Source organism: Nipponia nippon, unplaced genomic scaffold (assembly GCF_047370975.1).
Source record: "Nipponia nippon isolate SJK-2023a ecotype South Korea unplaced genomic scaffold, ASM4737097v1 scaffold_5, whole genome shotgun sequence".
Lineage (NCBI taxonomy): Eukaryota > Metazoa > Chordata > Aves > Pelecaniformes > Threskiornithidae > Nipponia > Nipponia nippon.
The window spans coordinates 10869108-10876958 of record NW_028262369.1 but is presented as its reverse complement, the minus strand read 5'-3'; positions in this window follow the sequence as shown (position 1 = coordinate 10876958).

Sequence of the window (7851 nt, the reverse complement as noted above, 5' to 3'; positions counted from 1 at the left end):
CCTCACTCTAACACAAAAATTATGCTGTATTCAAGTCGTATGACTTCTCTTTGCCTTAGTTTTAAAGCTGTGAAAGAAACAAGAAGTTTCTGGACTTACCACATAGTACTACTGTAAGGCTTTATTAATTCAGCCCTTGTTTTTTCATTCCTTACAGTAAGTATCATTTCTACAACTAGTCCCATTAATTCTAGTGAAAATTCTCAGGTGGACTTCTATTGCTCTTTATGCAGGACATAGAAATTTTTTTATTAAGAAACAGCAGTTGCTTTCTCCCCTTCAATGCTTTTTCTAATTAAAAGTACATTAGCTACTTGAGAGCACCAGAAGTAAAATTCTGTTCTCCTCAAGTTGTATTTCTTACCTGCCCTTCTTAAAGGCAAAAAAAACCACTTTACAACTAAGTTAGTTGAAGCCCTGGCAGCAGAAACAGAAATTTTCCTTTCTGCACTATACTTACAAACATATACAAGTTCCCTTTTCTTTTTGCTTTAGCCTGAGGCTTCCAGTATGTAGAAACCTGCTGCCTAAAATGAAACTTATACATTTAATAAGCATTCAAGGCTGTCTGAAGAGAATTGGCTCTTTTATTAACTACATAAGTCTGAAACTCAGTTAGACACTGTTCAGAGTTCTGTAAATATAAGTCTATATTTCACCATGGACACGTTCAGAGACTTAACAGCAATATAAACAGGGTAACTCCCAAATGAACATGGCATCTTTTTCTCAGTGCAGTCATATCCATCCCAGTTACTGGGTACTTCACTTTACTATACCGTATTTCTTACAATGTTCTAGCTGGGGTTTTTGGGTGGGTTTTTTTTACAGAAGAAGAAACATGCAAAGAATAAGCAGCATGTGAATAGCAAAGTTATTGCTCATGTTTTTATACAACATCCAAAATTACAATTACTATATAGACAATCTTGGTACAACGCATTGTTTTTGTTATGAATAGAGCTACATTTCTCTGCTACCTAAAAAAAACCCCAAACTGAAAGAGACTGCAAAGGTAAAGAAATTCCTTCCCTGCCTACACTGTAGTGCTATAATGGCTCCATAGCAGGATATCATGCACATGCCGTATCTTCAGCCTTACCTTCATTTAAAAAAACAAATACGAAAGAGAAACTTCTTAAGCCTAATGCTTCAGACAACTGTTGCCATTGGCAAAAACTTTTGGGGTACAAACATTGAACAATTCTTAAATCTAAAACACCTCTCACAAGGTTCTCCTCAGAAACGCGGGGAAAACCACGCATTTTTTGTAGACACATTGAACTGGACACATTTTCCCTACAGAAAAGCTCTGAACCTGTCTGAATCTGCAAAAGATGCAAAGCCTTGACCCACAGCCAGAGCCGGTGTATGTAGAAGACCGAGCGTGTGGAAGCAGTGCGCTGGAAAGATGAACATGCAACCACTGGCACAAGCACTCTACTAGGCTCTGGCTACTTCTGCAGCCTCCATAGAGAACACCTCCTCCTCACTGGCCAGCCTTACAAATCCATGGATGATTTCAAACTGCAATGCTGATGGAAAGAGGCAGCACCTCCCAGTCCCAAGTACTCATTGCCATCCCTGTGCCCCTAATCTCCCTTCGAGCTGACACAAATATCTGTAGCAGTAAAACACAGCCACATGACAGATTATGACTAATGAGCTGAATCTGCTCCCTAATCCAATTTACTACCCGAACATTCTACCCTACCACCAGGGAGGGAGAGGCGAGAAGGTGGGATTGCGCAGCCAGAAGTTAATGCAGGGCTGTAGCCTTCAGTAGTAATGCAGGTTTAATTTGCACAGAGCTAGAACTAGACACTAGAGTTAGCAATGAGAGGAAGTGAGTGTAAGACTGATTTGACCCTCATGACTTGAACAGGCACAAAAATTATTTCCATAGAGTCTAAAGATAAAAAGGATGCAAGAGGAGCTCTATGTAGCAAATAAAAAGAGCATAAACAGGGACCACACAACATGGAAAACATTTGTGGGCCATGAGATTCACAATGTTGAAGGACAAAGACTATAGAAACTAGAACATGTTTGCTACTGAATATGTGCAAATAACTGCAAAACGCAAACTGCCCTAAAGTGTGGTATTAAAAGGATTTCAATTAAAGATAGAAAGGATTTATTGCTTCCATAATTTTACAGCAGAGTTATCGAAGACAATGTATAAGGACTGAAATTGTAAATCATTTTAATGCCTCTGAACACAGATAGAGAGGAAACCTTTTTCTCCCAGATAGTATTAAAACATATAACAGTAAGCAGTCTATATTAATCCTCTGCGTTGCAAAGCAAGCTGGTCATGTATTATTTGAGAGTGAATGACAGATTTAGCTGTACTGGTGAAACAAAGTACAAAAGCAAAGAATTCCATCAAAATTATGGGAAAAGGCAACCAATGTCATTTAAGATGGCATCAAAACCTTACTTTAAAAACTGTTCCTAATTTTTTCAAATATCCAGAGACAACCAAAAATAGAGACTGAACTTATTCATTATAAGGCTCTGGAACCATCACCAAAATTAACTGCAGTGACTAAGCATACTTCTCTTGCCAGCAATGGGGAAAAAAAAAAAAAAAAAGAGACATCCTTTATTCATGATGATTTCAGAATAGTTATTACTAACACAGAACTCAAGTGATCAACGTCCTCTCTCTAAAATACAGAATTTTTCATATTATCAGGTGATAAGCATTTGACAAGGTGAGCAATTTCACTGGAGCCCAAGTATAAATGGATACTGAAAGTGAATATTTCACACTGAATATGAACTGCAAGGACGACATGAAGACTGCCGAAGAGTTTTAGAGAGCAGAAGTCCTCTCCAAGACTTTTACACAGTAGGCGGGGATTGATAAAGCAACAGAGAAAATGTCTATAATGTCAGAATCATCAACAAACACAACAAGTGACTATTACTTCTTCAGTAGGCAGCAAATCAACGTACATACAAGGCTGCATGATTTAAGCGTCATATTATCAAAGGTGCCATTACCCTTGCTTAAAAGATTAGGAGTTTTGGAATACATTGTGGCAACAGAATTACATGAACACATCTGGAGTTGCCCAATATTTGTTCATAACTGCATGTTTTGGCCTTCCTTTTTAAACCCATCATCATCTAACTGGGATTGTTTCCCTCTTCAGTTTAATTAATTTCTTATGTATAGATGAAATATATTTTGTTGCTTAAAACGTATAAAATCATACCTATTGAACAAAATATCAACAGATAAAATCCATTAAAAGTTTCTACAAAAATTGTGACATACTCCATATTACATTTATCGTTTCCTGTATATGCCCCCATAGGATACATTCTCTTTAAGACTTTGAAAAATGCATGTCATGTCTACAGATTAGCCTGAATCTGATATTGATTCTGAAAAACCTTTTTCTTGGATTTAAATCCAAACTCTGCAACTTCTGAAGTAAACTAGGCCAAAATGCTTAGCCTTTACATAAGATTCCAAAAATTAAATTCAACATGCAGTCCTATCTTAGCATTGTTACTAATCTTTCTTGTGAAATTCCGTTTTAAAAACTATAATAAGAATAACCCCAAACAATTCTTAAATCTCATGTTTTATTTTAAGCCAATCCTATCATTTTTGGGAGGTATGTCTTGCTTCAGAGTGCCTGAGCCTGGCAGTACTATACTTGGCCCTTGCATTAGCGTTTTGATGATAAACACTACCAGCATAAGCGCTATGCATTATCCAACAAAATGCATGAGATGGAAAAACTGAGCTGGCAGTTAAATTCTTTGCTTAATGCCAGAAAAGAGTTATAGCTCCTGTCCTAGATTTTGCAAACATAAGACTAATTTCTCCTCAGCCAAATTTCTATAAATGTTTAGAAATTTTTTTCTGAATGTATGATTTTGCATGAGTATTTTTTTAAATGGTCATTATTTCTTTTATTGTAGAAACATCAAAATCTGTTCCTCCCTCTTGGAGCTGTTGCTTTTGCAAGATAATGTTTAAAAGTACTGTTGTTATTTCTATTAATTATCTCTGCTCCCTTATGTTACCTATTGATGAATCAGGTCAGCAGCATAACTTCTTCCCGTTCTACTTACAAATTGGAAAGCTCTTCTTTCCCTGGAGTTTTGGATTTGAAGGTTCTACTAAAAGAAACTACTTTTTGAAATTGCTCAGTTTTTCCTCAGCAGTATTATATACAGAGTTTTTTGGATAGAAATATCTTCAAAGACGTGAAGATAACCAAAAATTGATTTTTCTACTGTGTACATCACTGTAGGTTTAATAACATTAATTCCCAAAGTAATGATCCTTTAACTTCCTTTATCATGGCTTGTTTCCCTATTGCCACTGTGATATCAGGTTTGCTTTATTTCTATAGACTGTGTTTGATATTAGTAGATTAAATATATTAAATATGAAAGACGGTAACAAAACATGGGCAATAATATCAAAGCTCCATACTTTGCACTTTTAAGGTTTACCATGAATTATGTTCATATAAGTAAGCGATAGGTAGGGAAAAACCTAGAAGAGATCTATATCCTACAACTGCAAACAAGAAATCAAAGGGAATACATAAGGAACTAATTTTTTTTTTAAACAAGATTATATCATTTCATTATTTATGTTTGGCTGCAGTAATTTTCCAATTCTGCAACTTTTGCTCCTTTTTAAGGATATTTTTAAAAGCTGGAAAGAGCCAAATAGCAAATAACGCTGTATATAATGCCTACACATATGTATATGTACTACCAAAATTTCCTTTTGAAACCTGAAGGGACATTACAGTCCCGTCAAATTTGTGTTTTGGTTCACTTAAGAACACTTTCCTCATTATATAAATATCTAATGTAGCAAGCAGCAACAGGCATCATAAATGAGCAAGCATAAGGCTATATACTATCTAAATCACTTTGTTATTTTAAGATAAAAATCATTCCACAGACAAGATTTTAAATTTGATTTGCCTTTGCTCTCCAGAGGAGCTACACTTTATACTAGTAAAGGACTTAGAGAAGACTCAGGGTCAAATCTGCAACTCTAGTTGTAAGCGCTCTCACCACAGACACAATATATGGATTACATCAGAATTTTCATTATAACACACAGGTCTCTGAATCTTGCAGGTGATATTCTGTGCTTACCATCTCCAGTGGAGTTTCCAGTGGCTTCAGGAAAGCAGCAGAATTAAACAAGGCTGAAAAATTCTGATTTTCATCAGGTGGGCTGAAATTCCCCAGTCTTGATTTCTGTTATTTTTAAGCATTCAGAGATATGAATTCAGCCGTCCTTTCATTATGGAAAGTGAAAAATGATGCTTACAGTATTACCATGTACTTGTAAGGCTATACCCTGCTCATGCAGCTTGACATTTTGGAACTTGCACATCTTTACGGATATAGCCTCCCCAAGCTTGGTTAAATTCAATACAACTCAGAAATCACTTCTCCAGCAATACTTAAAAAATGTAAGCACCTAAATTCAATCAACCCCCATGTTTTGCACACTAAAACTCAGATAGGTTCAGTAGCATTTCACTGCCTATTCCTAGCTAATTACGATTCAGAAACGATATGCAAAGATGCTGCCACTCTGCCTACATCTCTGCAGAAGCCAAATACAGCAGGAGTCCCCTTCACATTGAAACTCAGCTAGGAAGGGAAAGATGATGGTTGCACTCCCAGATCCTTGGATTATTTGTGCTTCCTGACCAGTGAATTCCCTGCCCACATAACTCCCAAATAAATAGATTGCAGAATCAAGTGTTTCTATTCATACTTTTTGCATCATGGCCCAGCTTCTGTAGACTGACAAGGATAACCTTCCGGCTGCTCACCACACTGCCCACAGCCTGCAATTGCAACATCCCTCATCTGGATTTTAATTTTGCTGATTTGGGGAACTGTGAAACAGCCTATTATTGTAACTAGTTAGCATAACTGAAAACCATAAATACCATTTTCAGAACAGACCTATCTTTCTGGTTCAAAGATTATGACAATCTGTGCATTTAAAGCTTATCCTAGTGTGGTGATGTATTTTCTGTTTAGCTCTGAAAGTCTACAGACTGAAAGGTCTGATGTGCCTCTGTCCACCCAGGAGCCAGGAACTGAGCCCATGTCTGAAATATAGTCTCAATATAGTTGGGATTTTTAATTTTTTTCCTTTGGGGGGAAAAAAGACCAAACATGTACATTAACATCTGAACCTTTACTTTTAAATCTACAGGCTTGCCAAGCTGTCCATTGTGAATGGGACTTCTGTGTTTGTACCAAGCCACTCGAATCTGGCATGGCCTCATGCACCTGGAACTCTTTATAGAATCACTGTAATCAATGATCAATGATCAAGAAGTGCAAGAATACAGACCATAAAATTTTAAAATATCTATGCCTTTATTGCACTTTTTACTATAATCTTTACTTAAATAATCAAAACATTGTTTCTCAAATAATCCAATATAATATCATGCACTTTTCTTAAGGGCTAATTTAGCACTGTGCACGCTGAAGTAATTTATATTTTAATTCCCATGCACTCACCTAAATTGAATTTAATCTGACATCTTATTACCAAGTTCTATTACACTCTCCTGGAGCTCTTAGTAATCATTTCTAATATTGCCTAATTTAAATAAATTTATGATATTACCATGTATTGACATCCTGCTTTTCACCATTACTCTAGGCAGATAACATAGTAATATATCAGTTGGTGTACAAAGCCCCAGATAAGCCCAATGTTTGACTTCTTTCTAGTCCTTCCCAGTCAGAGATCTTGCTCTTCATGTTTCCTACCTCTTCATGCATTTTGCATGACTGGCAAAACTTTTCCCCTGCCGTTGTTCCTCCAATGTTCCTTAATAATTTTGTGTGAGTTACTTTAGCAAAAACCTTTCATATATCTAAATATATTATAGCTCTCAGTTCTCTTTTATTCTGTGTTTCATTAAATTCTTTAAAAATTTGTAGCAGTTGAAAAGACGTCATTTAACTTTATAGAAGCTATGCGGATTTATCCTTTGAATTACTTTATATAATATCACTGATAAATATATATATAACAGATTTTTGTTATCTTTTATGATCTTCTCAACTGCTTTCCTGGCTCCAAACAACAATTCTTCATATTCTTCTAAGATGAATTGCTGTCTTGTAAAAGGATGACTACAAACCTGAGTACCCGTCAATCTCTGGCACAGACGCAACTGGTAATAGGAAATTATAGTCTTGCTATAATTGTTTCTCTGAAAAGTACTGTAAGAGTTCCACCAAAACTTCCACTAGAAATTTATCACAATATAGATTTGAAGCCTAATTTCTTCACTTTTTCCCTCCTTTCTCTTTTCTCAGTTTCACTCCCAGCAGAGTAAGTACTATCCTCCTGGGTCAAACCAAATGAATGACGTCAGTTAACATTTCTATAATGTCTTGAAGAACATCTTTATTCTCTTTAACATGCTTCTTTCATATTTGCTATGACTTGATGAGCAAACAGTCTTCATATCATGACTGAGCTCAGCCTCGACTGACCACTCTTGAAACAGACACAAAATTAAATATGCTTATTGGGCTCATTTTTGAAACAAGCATATCACTGGTATAGTTACTACTGTGGTTATTTGTTAACACTTTAATGAACAGAATAATGCTGCTACAGAGCTTTAAAGATGAAAAATAACTTCATTTGCGGAGTATTGGGGCAATAAATGTTTTATCTGGAAAAAAATCTTATTTAAAGATTACCTGCTTGAGAAGGATAAAAATACTAGCAATTCAGAGACAAACTGCAGTTAACACCATATGCAAAATGCTATTTTATTCTCCTAGACATTACACGGCTTGATG